We start from the raw sequence: 14,516 nt of genomic DNA, 5'->3' as shown, positions 1-14,516 counted from the left end.
CATATTCCTACTGCTACAGTGATCTGGGTTTATTGTCAACAAGACACACTTGAAGACAAGGGACAGATATTTTCCTGCCTACCAACATGTAAAAACTTGAGAAAAGAAACGTGTAATGGTGTAGCTGACCAGATTTACTTTTGACTAACATTTACACTCACTCAATTCCTCTCAGTTTTGGACCCAGCTAACAAACCACCGCATTTCAGGATCTTACAGTTCTGGCTACTCCTGGCAGTGCTACTGAAAATTCAAATTTAGTGAAGGCACAATCTGTGCAGTCACACGTTAGACCCTGGTTACTGCTGCAACAGAGGGCCACAGGGGCGGGCACACAACCGCACCGTGGCATCTCACACTCCTCCCCGACATACTGCGGAAAACGCCAGAACCACAGCCGTGCAAACAGCCGGCAGGGAAAAATGCTGACCACTAGTTCTGAAACAAGAAGGAACTATAACTACCCACTTCCAACACTGGCAGGGACATCAACCATATCCAGAGACTACCCAAAGCCTCCGACCAACCTCTCTTTCGTGCCCCTGTGCAATTCTGCTCCTTTCCTGCAGAGCAGCACCTCGCTGTCTGGACGGAAGGTGAAAGTGCCACCTGGCCTGGGGCTGCCGTCCGATTCAGTTATCTAATACTCCGGCTACAGGACCACTGTCCAACTACAATCTCACACGCCGTAACTACACCGGATGTGTAAGGAAAAAGCGACGGGTCTGGCCTCTGCAGTCGAGGCTGCCCAGAGTCTGCGACCGTGTTGTTTCGCAGGCAGGTTAAACATTCACCAGCTCGGATGAGGTGTTCTTATCTACGCCCGGGCGACGGTCAAGGAAACCACCTTGGGGTTGAAATAAGGATCAACCAGCACTGTGAGGCTACCGGGGCCTTGAGTGCCAACCCCAAATCGCGTCTCGCGGCGGGGTCAGGCAAGGGAAGAGGGTTACTCAGGATTTTTCCTGAAGCTCTGCGGATGGGCTCTCGTAGGAACCCTTGCAGCAGCCCCGACAGAGCTCAGGGTCCCCGCCGACCTGCCCCTCCCCCAGCTCCCGAGCCCCCAACAAACAGGAACCAGAGTCCGGAGACCGAGGTGCCGGCCCTCACCACCTACGTGACCTTGACGACGTCTCGTGGCCGCCCCAGCCTCAGTTTCCCGGGCCCCAAGATCAGGGGCACGCCCGGAGGCCGCTCGGTTGCCCACCCTCGGGGAGAGGGAGACCCAGCGCTCCCCAGGCCCCGGCAGCCGGCTACCCTGCCCCCTCCCCCGAAGGGCGGCCTGCGGGCAGCGGGGCAGGAAAGCAGGAAACTGGGGCTTGTTGGGGGCGCAACCGACCTCCTGGGAGGACTTCCGGGCGGAGGCAGTCGGGGACAGGGGCACCCAGAAGGGACTAGGGAGGCCGGAGTAGACGCCCAGGGCCGCGAGAATCCCCCTAGCCCTTCGCGCCGGGCTCAGCCCGCCCCCGCCGCCTGGCCGCGACCCCGGCCCAGCCCAGCCTCGCCTCGCCCGCCCCCAGCTCAGCCCCACCACCGCGGTAATCAAGGAGACCCTATGCCAGTCCTGCCTCTCCCCTGTGCCCCGGCCTCGCCTGGACCCCCAGCCTGCCCCCGCACCCTCACCTCAGCGGCTGCAGCTCGGAGCCAGGCGTTGGTTTTGCTCCCACAAGATGGCGGCTCTGACGGCGGCCACGTCAGCCCAGCGGCCGCGGAGTGCGCCGGGAAGGGGCCGTGCCCGCTGGAGACCCCGCCCACAGTTCGCTCAGGCGCACGCGCCCTGTCTCCGGGCGGTCTGCAGGGGGCGGGCCCCGGAACCGCGGTCCTGGTGCGCACGCGCCCCGGGGCAAGGCGCTCACCTCCAGCCTGGAGTTTGCGTCTGCGCGTCCTCGTGGAAGGCGTCCGTTTCGCAGATGTGGAGACTGAGGTTTGGGTTAGTCCCGAGCAAGCCTCTGACACCAGAGAGCAGGCCACGGATAAAACAAAGGGCCAGAAGATGTCCCTGCAAGGAGGGTGATCAGTGAGGGACAGCAGAAAACCGACCTGACTTGGTGACAGGGTTGCCGGGGAGGGTGGTCAGGGCGGCCTTTGATGGGATGGACTTAACTGAGTTCCGGGTGAGGTGGAGGATCCCCCTTTGCTAGAAAGTCCCCCAGGTAGGTCAGAAGGGGATAGAGGACCGTTGTGGGACCCTCTCCACGTGCTGCAGGCATGAAGCTGACCCTCCCTTGTGCTCCTGGGAGGGGTTGGCAAAACTAATACCCAAGGGAGGGAAGAATGTCTTTGCAGCTTAGTGCCCTTTGTGTTCGGGAGGGTAGGAATCACCTTATTTTGTCTAGGTGAAGGGCTCCTGTCCCCCTCTCCACCTCTGTCCCTGTCACCCAACCAGTCCACTGGGGAGGGCATACCTCATAGGACTCTGCTGGCCAGGACCTCCTGAGCTCGAGCTCCCTCTGGGCTGCACCTGCCTAGAGGCCACGATGGTCCTTGAATGCCATCTTTTCCCCTTCATGGGGCTCTGGCTCAAATCTTGCCTCCATCAAGCTGGGGTTGGGGGACTTGTCTGGGCCAGGGACTCCCTGTGGAACTTGGTGGTGCTGGCTTCCTATGCCTGGTGACAGAGCTGTGCCGTGCTGGACATCCACAGGGGCTCAGCCCCAGGGTCGCCCAGTAGGAACAGTGTGGACACTAGAACTCACTTTCCCTTTCTTAAAAATTTTTTTTAGGCTGGGCGCAGTGGGTTACGCCTGTAGTCCTAGCACTTTGGGAGGCGGAGGCTGGTGGAGTGCTTGAGTTCGGGAGTTCAAGACCAGCCTGAGCAAGAGCAAGACCCTGTCTTTTCTAAAAATAGAAAAACTAGCCAGGCGTTGTGGCAGGCTCCTATAGTCCCAGCTGCTCCGGAGACTGAGGCAAGAGGGCTCAAGCCCAAGAATTTGAGGTTGCTGTGAGCCATAGCAACCTCATTTTACCCAGGGCGACAGACTCTGAGACTTTGTCTCAAAAAGAATTTAAAAAAATAATAATAAAACCATGAAAAAATACAGAAGGGAAGGAGTATATGTAAGATACACAGTTTTAAAAAATATTAAAACAGATTCCTGTGTGCCCAACTGCAGGGTTAAGAAATGTACCTTCCTCCTGATTCTGTGCTCCTGGTTTGGCCCCACCACCAGGACAAATGGAGTGTCTTCATCACCTAGGATGGAGCCCTCTGGAGCTTGACAGACCCCCACCCATCTCCATTCTCCTTGCATGTCAGCAATTGATCTTTCCCTGGCCTCTTGGAAGATAGGCACTTTGGTGCCCTCTGCAGGGTGCAGTGTTAACTTGAATTCTTCTAGTGATGAGGAGCTCACTACTGCACTGGGTACTCCAGCACTGCTCCAAATTGGGTAGGCTGGAGTCCACCTCTCTGGGGATTCATGCACCACTCTGCCCCCACAAAGCCACTCTGCCTACTCTACCCCGCAGAAGGCTCAGAGCCTCCTGTATTTTGCCCTCCTGTCTCTGGTTGTAGAGAGAACTTTACACCCTCAAAGACTTTCCTAGAAGTGGAGTAGGAAGAAGACTACTCTCTTCATTCTGTTGGGCCCTGTTCCCCCTTCCTCCAGACCTGTCTCCAAAGCCCACCCTCTGGGCGGTCACTCTTGGAGCTGCCACAAGATTGATGACAGCTGTTTTGACTGCAGAGTGGCCAGGGTCCAGGGCCAGTCTGGGCTGCTCAAGTTGTTCATGAAGCCAGTGGCCAGCAGGGGGTGGGCTTGTCCATTCTATCTATACAGTGGCCCTAAGGATCAAGGTATGGATGACTCTAAGAAGAATCCAAGGGTCTGCTTCCATTTTTGGTTCTTTTAGAACATCACCTGTTTCTCCTTATACTTGCTATAGCCTCAGTTTCCTCATCTCACATCAGCCCTTCCTCTCAGATGAATGTCTACAGCTATGCACGCCCCCTGCCCCAGATTCAGCTCTCAGGGGACTTTGTTTCTCCCGGCAGGCCAGCTCCTGCTACAGGGACTGCTCCTGGCCTTACTTCACACCTGGGTGGGCAGGCATAGAGCTGCAAGTTGAGGCAACCAAGGTCAGGGTGCCCAGAAGTATTCCTTTGGGTTTTATTAACCTCTGATTAGCGTTTAGCATTTCCTCCCATTCTGAATGCAGCAGTGATAGCAGGACCTGTGGGTTTTGTGGCCAATAGAAAACTCAGACCTTTTTGTCTCAGTCACAGTTGTTGGAGGAAATCTGGAAATATTGTGTACACACCCCTTCCGTGCTCAGGTGAAATTACAAAGGTGTTCCAATCTTTTCACTTCAGCTGCTAAGAGTAGAAGTTGCGATGTCCATGTCCATGGACTGATCTACTTCCCCATTAATAAAATACCTGTCACCCCCAAAGTGACAGGCCACACAAAGCGTTTGATAACAGTCTATGTTTCTTCTGTCATGTTACGTCGATTATCTTAGGCGTTAGTGAAGCCTTACCAGTTGGCTAGGCTGGTCCCTATCATGCACACGCATGTCTCCTCCCTGCACTGAACTTGGACAGTCCAGTCATGGGCCACTTGCCCCTTGAAAATGTTTAAGTGGAGTCACTGGGGAAGAGACAGCAGGCCCCAGCCCCCGCTGCAGTCAGCCACAGACACATCTGCTGGATTGATCTGGCCTTGCTGGAAGGAAGGGGCTAAATCTGTGGCTGTGGGCACCGTCTTATATAGACCAGCTCTGGTCCACCCCACAGAGAGTGGCCAGCACTCTCTGAGTGGGTCACTGATCTCTGCCCCAGGTCTTGGGGACCTGTTTTCTGGGCACTCAGCCCCACCATCCTGTAAGCCCAAGTCCTGGAGAGACCACTGTAAACTCCCATCCTGCTGGAGAAACATTTTATTCTGTCCTAGAGTCCCAGGGCTAGCCACTCCTCTCTACAGTCTCCACCCTACCCCTTGCAGAAGAGAAAACTGAGGCTGTAGGGCCAGACAGTGGCTCTTGAGCTCTCATATGGGGATTTTCCTCTTATAAATGGAGATATAATTTTCATACAATGATATGCATGTAAAGAGGTCTGACAATTAAGTTCCTGAAGTCATGCTAGGGAAAGTGCTATATACCCCATCACTGAATATCACTATGGTCACCTGTAAAGTACTCCTCTTGGGAAGCTATGCACTGATGCCAGCGCCCAGTCCACCCATCAAAGCAATTTTGAAACTCTTTTTCTGAAAGGCCATCAAAGCTATTGTTGTGCCTGACGCAATGGCTCACGCCTGTCATCCTAACACTCTGGGAGGCAAAAGTGGATGGTTCGCGTGAGCTCAGGAATTCAGGACGAGCCCGACCAAGAGCCAGACCCTATCTCTATTAAAAGTAGAAAACATTAGCCAAGCATTGTAGTGGGGATCTGTAGTCCCAGCTACTTGGGAGGCTGAGGCAAGAGGATTGCTTAAGCACAAGAGTTTGAGGTTGCTGTGAGCTATGATGCCGTGGCACTCTACCCAGGGCAACAGAGTGAGACTGTGTCTCAAAAAACAAAACAACTGTTGTTTGGTTACTGTTGATGTCCTGAATGTCATCAAAGTGTCTTTAATATTTACTTTATTTGGGAGTAAAGAAAAAAGACATTGAGGGCCAGGTCAGGTGAGTAGGTAGGGTGTTCCAGTATCGTTATTTGTTTGGGTAAAAACTCCCTCATAGACAGTGTTGTGTGAGCTGGTACTTTTTTTTTTTTTTTTTGAGACAGTCTCATTCTGTCACCAGGAATAGAGTGCAGTGGCATTGGCCTAACTCATAGCAACCTCAAATTCCTGGATCCAGTGATTCTCCTGCATCAGCCTCCTGAGTAGCTGGGACTACAGGTCCTGCCACAATGCCTGGCTAATTTTTTCCATTTTTAGTAGAGATGGGGTCTTGTTCTTAAGGCTGTTCTCAAACTCCTGAGCTGAGTTCAAGGATCTTTCCTTCTTGGCCTCCCAGAGTGGTAGGATTGCAGGTGTGAACCACCGTGCCCAGCCATGGTGCATTGTCGTGATGCAGAGCCATGAGTTGCTGGCCAAGATTTTCAGTGTTAAAATTTTCCTGTTTCTCTATTGATGTTTACTTGGTCTGCTATGCTTCTCATGGTCAGCCTACAATTTTGACACAATTCAATGAATTTTTGCAATGTTTTCATCAGTTCTTCTCATTACTGGCTGTTCTGACCTTTCTTCATCAATGATGCTTTCTCGCCCCCTCAGAAACACATTTAGTCTGTTTGTCCATCATTTTCTTTTCTTTCTTTCTTTCTTTTTTTTTTTTTTGAGACAGAACCTCACTTTGTCGTCCCCAGTAGAGTGCTGTGATAGTCAGCGATGAGGTATATAGCACTTTTCCTAGTATGAGTTCAGGAACTTAATTGTCAGACCTCTTTACATGCATGTCATTGTATGAAAATTATATCTCCATTTATAAAAGGAAAAAGCAACCTCAAACTCTTAGGCTCGAGTGATCCTCGTGATCCTCTTGCCTCAGTCTCCTGAGTAGCTGGGATTACAGGCGTGTGCCACAACACCTGGCTATTTTTAGAGACAGGGTCTCTCTCTCTCTTGCTCAGGCTGGTCTTGAACTCATGAGCTCAGGCAATCCACCCGCCTTGGCCTCCCAGAGTGCTAGGATTACAGGCATGAGCCACTGCGCCCAGCCTTGTACACTGTTGTTTTCCTCATGGCATTATCCCTATAAACTTGAACTAACATGTTCCTGATTTTATTTCTACTCTTGCCAAGTTTAACAAGAAATTTACAAATGTTTGCTGCTCTAATTCAAGTTTTCACATTCTTGTGATGACACACAAAACCATGCAACAACAATAATGAATGCCACTCAGCAATCCACTGGTACACATTGATGTGAACACAATTGTGAGACCCTGACATACCAAGCTTATGAAACCTTACCAAGTTGTTTGTACAATGCTGCCAATATAAGTGCACAGTGGCAAGTTTGTAAACTTAACTGTCAGACCTCATATATATGCACATATTATCATATATTAAGTGTAGGATCCAATGAGCTTTGAGAAATGAATATATTGGTGTAACCCATACCTGAAAGATTTAGAGCACCTCCATCTCCTGCAACTCTTGTCCTCCATATGGCACACATAGATCCTAGGCTTCAACTATCCACATGGAACACCTCTTCCTGTTTTTAATGCCCTCTGCCTTCTCTCCTACTTAGAGTTCGTTCCCATTCTGGCTGGACCTGGGTGGGCCAGCACAGATCCATGATCCTGTGGGATCCTGCAAGGAGTGGGGAGAGAGGCCTCCCCTATCTCTTTCCAGGCTGGATGTCAGGTCCTGGGATTCTGCAAAGAAACCAACTGGAGATACCACTCAGGGACTGTGTAGGAGCCCCTCAGCAGTGAGCTACCATTACTATAGGTATGCAAGAGGCTAAACAGACTTTCAACAGGCTTCTTCATTCACTTGGCTGGTGCCTGTTCTGGGACTCCCAACTGTCTGGGAGCTAAAAGGGTGGGAACCCCTTGTACACTCCACTCTGGGCCTCTCTACATGGTCTCTGCACCACATGGCAGCCACAGGGTCACCAGATTTCCTGCCACCTCTTCTGGCTGCCTTGCCTGCCCAGTTTGGGCAGCTGGTCTAGTGTGAGGCTCAGGACTGCTTATCTCTAAAAGACACCTCTTGGGATTGCACTGGTCCTTTCCTGGGCACATCCTACTTAGAGTACCTGGCAAAACCAAGGAGAACCCCTGGCATTAGGCTTCTTGGGAGTGGGGAGTCCTTGGGTGCTCACATTTGAGGGCACAAGCAGGGTTGCCAGGCAGGGAGCCTGGCTCTCTTGGGCAAGTGACAGGGCTCATGGTGGCATGGAAAAGACCCCTGGTCTTGCATTCATTGTCACCCAAAGGCAGGAAGGTGTGTGTCTAGAGGAAGCCAGGTGTGGAGAATATCAGTTCTGTAGTGGTGGTTCTTGCAAAACTGCCCTGAACAAAGCTGGGTAGCCACAGGGGAAAGATGCATGTATCTGCCATAGCCCCCACCCCACTCTTCCACTGCCCTTGGTTGCAGGCACAGGTCAGGATGCTGGGTCATCTTGTTCGGGGACTCTTGAATATCTGGCCTGCAATCCTGGGGCACGTCCCACTGTACAATGTGGAGAGGACTCATGGGGACCTTGAACCTGGCAATTGTCTCCGCTCAGATGCCCCATGTAGACCCCTATTCACCAAAGTGGAAATACCCAGTGCCCATGGCCCTCTGCCATTTGGCCTCTCCTTGAATTATTTTTTTTTCTCATTAAAAAATTATGCAGCTGGGCACAGTGGGTCACACCTGTAATCCTAACACTCTGGGAGGCCAAGGTGGGTGGATTGTCTGAGCTCACAGGTTTGAGACCAGACTGAGCAAAAGCGAGACCCTGTCTTTAAAAACAGCTGGGCATGTGGCGGGAACCTGTAGTCCCAGCTACTTGGGAGGCTGAGGCAAGAAAATCACTTGAGCCCAAGAGTGTGAGGTTGCTGTGAGCTATGACACTACAGCACTCTACCAAGGTGACAAAGTGAGACTCTGTCTCCAAAAAAAAAATTGTGGTAAAATACTCATAATAATATAAAATTGCCATTGTAACCATTTTCAGTGTCTAGTTTAGCAGCAACCTGAAACTCTATTCTGATTAAATACTAACTGTAACTGGGCATGATGACTCATGCTTGTAATCCCAGCACTCTGGGAGGCTGAGATGGGAGGATCACTTGAGGCCAGGAATTTGATACCAGCCTACCCAACATCGCGAGACTCCATCTCTAAAAAAAAAAATAGAAAAATTATCCAGGTGTGATGGTAGGCACCTGTCCTCAGGAGACTGAGACAGACTGCTTGAGCATGGAAGTTTGAGGCTATGGTAAGCTATGATGTCACCACTGTACTGTAGCCCACATGACAGAGCAAGATTCTGTCTCAAAACAAACAAGCAAACAAATAAAAAACACTAACTCTCTAATCCCTATACTCCAGCCCTTGGCACCCACCGTTCTTTGTGACTGGCTTATTTCACTGACCATAATATCCTCAAGGTCCATTCATGGTATAGCATGTGGCAGAGTTTCTTTCCTTTTTTGGACTGAATAATATTCCATGGTGTGGATGGACCACATGGTGTTTGTCTCTTCATCTGTCCGTGGACAAGTGGGTTATTTCTACCTCTGGGCTATTGTAAAATAATAATCTACTGTGAACATGAGTGTGCAAATATCTCTTCAATTTCCTTTTGAATACATACTCAGAAGTGAATTGCTTTATTATATGGTGATTCTATTTTAATTTTTTGGGGAACTTTTATGCTATTTTTCCTGGTGGCCCCATCATTTTACATTCCCACCAGTGTGTACAGGTTCTGATTTCTCTATGTCCTCACAAATGCTTATTTTGTTTTAATGAATCTATTCACTAGTATTTTATTTCTCTGTTTTTTTTTTTTTTTTGAGACTTACTATGTTGCCCAGGCTGGCCTTGTACTCTAGGCCTTGAGCAATCCTCCTGCCTTGTCTCCTGAGTAACTGGGACTATAGGTGGCTGCACCACTGCACCCAGTGACATTTTTTTTCTGTTTTTTGTTTTTGTTCTTGTTTTTCATAATAGCCATGCTAATGGGTGTAAGCTGTACCTGTGTGATTTTGGTTTTGGTGTACCTAATGGCTGGTGACACTACGTTCTTTTCTTTTCTTTCTTTTTTTTTTTTTTTTGAGACAGAGCCTCAAGCTGTCCCCCTGGGTGGAGTGCTGTGGCATCACAGCTCACAGCAACCTCCAACTCCTGGGCTCAAATGAGTCTCCTGCCTCTGCCTCCCAAGTAGCTGGGACCACAGGCGCCCGCCACAACACCTGGCTATTTTTTGGTTGCAGCCATCATTGTTGTTTGGCAGGCCTGGGCTGGATTTGAACCCGTCACCTTAGTTGTATGTGGCTGGTGCCTTAGCCACTTGAGCCACAGGCACCGAGCTAACACTACGTTTCTATGTACTTGTTGACTGTGTACATGTCTTCTCTGGTGTATCTTCCCGTCCATTCTTGCTTGCTGGCTTCAGTCTGGCTCCTTGGGTCGCTTAGCCCCTCAGCCCCACCCAGGCTCCTGCCCCAGGGCCTTTGCATCCTTTGTCCCCACTTCAGGTGAGTTCCCTCTCTCCCTCCTGCAATGGCTAAACAGCCCTCTCTGCTTTTTTCTGCCTCTCACTCTACTTTCTTCCATTAAACATGCACATTTGATAGATTTATTTGTCACATGGCTTTTGTCTGCCTTTGCAGTAGACAATGCCATAAACGCTCAGCAAATGCTTGTTGAACCAGCAAGTGAATGGGATTATTTCAGGGCAGGGGCAAGAGGGGTCAGGACAGTGGCCCAGAGAGGGCTGCCTGGCTTGGGGCAGTATACACAGGTGGACGAAAGAGGTCTTTGCACCACCAGGCCCAGCAGAGGGCAGGCAGGCCAGGACTCGTTATCACCTGCCTTGCTGAGGCACGTGACCACCCTTTGGTACAAACTCTGGGGAGGAGGCTGTCGGGTGGGGGCGCTCCTGTCCAGGCCACAGTGCTTTAATTAAAACTCACCCCTCTGTTTGACCCCACTCTGCCATTGCATTCTTCACTTAATTGGAGCCTTTTGGAGGGGCTGGTTGAGGTTAATTAAAAAGCCCAGCTGAAGGCATCGCTGTCTCCCTGTCATCTGCCGCCAGTGCCTGCCAGCCCACAGCCCACACCCTGCCTCTGAGCCCAAGGTCTGTACAAGGGACATGGGCAAAACTGTGTACCAGAGATTGCCCCCAACAGCTCAGCCTGCCTGTCACTGCATTATGGGTGGGAGGTAAGGGACAAGTTCCATGCTCTTTGCTGCGTGTCCCTAGGGAGCCCCCAACTCTGGTCTCAATAAGGGAGTGAATGTCCTAGATACCCTGAAGTTCTGATGTGCCTCCATGTTCCCACCACTGGAGGGCAGGGCCGGCTCCTCAGACATCAAGAGGCTCCAGATGGGGCTGGCCTGCCTGTGTCAGGACCTGGACCTCCACCCTGGGGGTGCGTGTGTTGCCTACATGCCTACATGCCTACAGCTCCCCAGCCCTCCTTCCACAGGCCTAGTGGGCACCTGGGAGCCCCTCTCTCAGGATAGCATCTTCAATTCATTAGGGCTGTCAGAGGAGTGCTGGAGGGTGCCAGTGCTGCAGATGCATGCAGGGTTGGCTGCCCGGGAGGGAGGTTGGTAGGGAAGGGTGCTGCCTGGCAGTTGGGAAGCCACAGGCATTGTGAGCCTGGGGACCTCCTATCTCTGCAGTGAGGGAGACAGTGTTTGTAGGAGAAGGGGGCACAGGGAGAAACCCTGGAAGGAGGGATGGGGGTCTTGTTCTGTGGCCAGCGGGAAGAGCCAATGCAGCATCATGCCATGGCCTACTGCCTTGGAGCCTGGGCTCCTGAGTACAGGGAGTTTAAAACCTCCTGGACAGAGATGAAGTCAAGGGCAATTTGTGTGTGGAGGGGTTGTCTGTCCAATGTTCAGGCAGTGCTGGGTCAGGAAGACCCAGATCAGGCTTAGCTGTGGTGAGTGCAGTGTAGGGGAAGCTAAAGCTGGGCTGAAGAGAAACCCCTGGTGTTCTTGGAGTCCAGGCAGGCCTGTGACAGAGACAGGCAGGGAGGGTGCCCAAGAGCTGTGTCTGTAGTTCTCACCTAAATAAACCATGCAGAGAGTGGTTGCACCTGTTAGGCAAAAATTGCACAGTCCTGCACTGTCCCTACATGCCCCATCTCCACCTGGACTACCCTACCTACATTGTCCTCAACTGAACTCTCTCACCTGTGCTGTCCTCACCTGCCCTGTCCTCCTGCATTGTCCTCACCTGCTCTGTCCCCACTGCACTGTGCTCACCTGCTCTGTCCCCAGTGCAGTGTCCTCATATGTTCTATCCAGACTGCACTGTCCCACCTGCAACATCCTCACCTGCACTGTTCCAACCTACACTGTCCCCATGTGCACTGTCCCAACTTCACTGCTCCAGCTGCGTTGGCTTCACCTGCACTGTCCCCACATGCACTGTCCAACTGCACCATCCCACTGCATTGTCCTCACCTGCACTGTCCAACTGCACTGTCCTCACCTGTACTGTCCCCACCGCTCTGATCCCACCTGCATTGTCCTCCCTACACTGTCCTACCTGCACTGTCCCAACCTACACTGTCTTTACCTGCAGTGTCTCTACTGCACTGCCTTCATGTGCAGTGTCCCACTGCACTGTCCCCACCTCCACTGTCCCCACCTCCACTGTCCTCACCTGCACTGTTCCCACTGCACTATCCTTATCTGCCGTGTCCCCACTGTAGTATGCCCACTTATCCTGTCTCACCTGCACTGTGCCCAGCAGCACTGTCCCCATTTCAGTATCCCTCCTGCACTGTCTCCACCTGATCTGTCCCCACTGTGCAGTCACCACCTGCACTGTCCTCACCTGTACCTGTAATGTTCTCACCTGCACTGTCTCCACTGCACTATCTCCACTGCACAGTCCCTGCCTGCACTGTCCCCTTCTGCAGTGTCCCCTACACTGTCCCCACCTGCACTGTCCCCACTGCACTGTTCTCCTCGCACTGTCCTCACATGGTCAGCTGTGGAGAACATTTATAGGTGCCCTCACCCACATCTCTTTCTTCTATTAAGGGCCCTGGGCTCCTATGTAACTCACACCAGCCTGCCAGTGGGCTGGAATTGGGGAAGGTGAATCTGTTTGGAGCTGGGAATGGTGGCAGAGACTTCGGTGAGCTCGGCCAGGCAGAGCTCCCAAGCTTACTCTGGTCAGCAATCCCTGGAACAGGCCAAGGCTGTGGGTGACATCATCAGAACACCCCCTCTGGTGCCATGCACGGGTCCATTTGGTTTGGGGCCCCTGAGGTGTGGCTGGTACTAGCTTTCATGACTCTCTGTGAGACAGCCCTGGGCTGCAGTAAGTGGGCTGTGCCAGTCTTGGAGCTGGTAATCTTGGGGTCAGTGGGAGCCACTGAAGTTCATAGAGCAGGATGTGGGAGAAATAGGGTTAGAGCATGCTGACCCCTGTGGAAGGTGCTAAGAAGGCTGTTGCAGAGGTGGTGCAGGAGATTCTGAAGTTGAAGGGCTGAAGGGGGTTGACTGCACTGGGGCAAGTTTTCACCCCACAGATTAGAGGCTTGTTGCAGGCCAGAGTCACATCAGATTGTGAGGGACGTTGGCTGTGACACTCAAACTCCATCTGTGGGCCCTGAGAACCATGGACAATTCTTGAACAAAGGAAGGATGGACCACAAGGAAGCCTGGCTGGCCTCAGTCCTCCGCAGGGCCCTGACCCAGACCTGGGTAGTGAAGTTCACATTTGGAAAGAAGCACATGTCATCTCCAGGGTTTACTCCCATCTCCAGACATCAGATGGCCTTCCCTATTTTCCCAGGCATTGCCACTGTGGGCTGCAGGCCCGGGGGAGCTGAGCAGGAATGTAGCTCCAGGGGTGGAGAGGGAGTCCCTCTCTCTGCATCCAGGAGGGCCCATGCAAGGTGGTTGTCAGCTGAGGAAACCCCCTTCTCCCAGCAAGACCTTCCACAAGCAAGACCCTGGGCTTTCTGCCCAAGCCTGGAAGGTCACCAGTCATATCCCTGTCTATAATTCCACACTGGCCACTGGGGTGGAAGGGGTGCGTGTGCTGATAGTCCTGACACCTGCTGTCATCCTTGGAGGACAGCTGAGACCTGGGATAAAGCCAGCTAAGCCCTGATCCTGGCGGGAGCTGGAATGCAGAGCATCCCCAAGGCACTTGGGCCGAGCTTAAGCATCTTCCCTACCACAGAAGCCTCACCTCTTCCTAGAAGACCACCTGGATTAACCACAATTCCCAGCCTATCAGGCCAGGCTGGGCTCCTCCGCTAGACCAAGGGACCCACCCAGCCTGCCTGTGTTTGGGTGGATGAGTCTTCCTCATGCCAGCACCATAAACACCAATTTGCAGAGCTCCAAGAGCCAAATGACTGTTTACTGTGTGCTCTAGAAGCTCAAATATGAAAAAGAGAGAGCGGGAGAGAGAGCGAGCAAGGAGCTGGCTTGGAGCTAAACAGCAATTAGCACCTTCTGACAAGCTCCTGAGCTCTCTCCTACTGCTGGTGGGGCAGGAGGGGCAGGCGAGCAGGCCAGATAGCAGCTCCCAGCCTCTGGGCTTGGGTCCCTCATCAGGGCTTCTCCTGCTGCCACTGGCACCCTACCTTGTCCTGGCATCTACAGTGATGGGATCTCAGCAATACAGAGCCATAGAAAGAGAGCCCTAATGCCCACCTCCTTCTGGAAGTCTTCCCAGGCGTACCAGCAGGCTGCTATAAGACTGACACCAAACCAGTCTCTGGAGCCTTGGGTGTCACCCCAGGTGGCTTCAGATGTGGGGTGGGGCCATGTTCCCCAGACTGGTCCCCTTACAGACCAGTCCCAGCTCAGGGTCAGCCCTTGTCAGACACTGGCCTCCAGCCCAGGGCTCTC

At 52.3% G+C, this 14,516-nt stretch overlaps 1 protein-coding gene across 1 annotated transcript in view; it reads right to left on the bottom strand.

The window, feature by feature from the left end:
• ARF1 (ADP ribosylation factor 1) overlaps positions 1–1,723 on the bottom strand; it is a 16,685-nt gene extending 14,962 nt beyond the window's left edge. Inside the window, exon 1 of the mRNA XM_003803193.2 lies at positions 1,624–1,723. The gene's annotated coding sequence lies outside the window, so the exon portion shown is untranslated. The remainder of the gene's footprint in view (positions 1–1,623) is intronic.
• Between the last annotated feature and the right edge of the window lie 12,793 nt (positions 1,724–14,516).

This window comes from Otolemur garnettii, unplaced genomic scaffold (genome assembly GCF_000181295.1).
Source record: "Otolemur garnettii isolate 467f Iridium unplaced genomic scaffold, OtoGar3 scaffold00285, whole genome shotgun sequence".
Lineage (NCBI taxonomy): Eukaryota > Metazoa > Chordata > Mammalia > Primates > Galagidae > Otolemur > Otolemur garnettii.
This window is presented reverse-complemented; position numbering and strand designations above follow the sequence as displayed.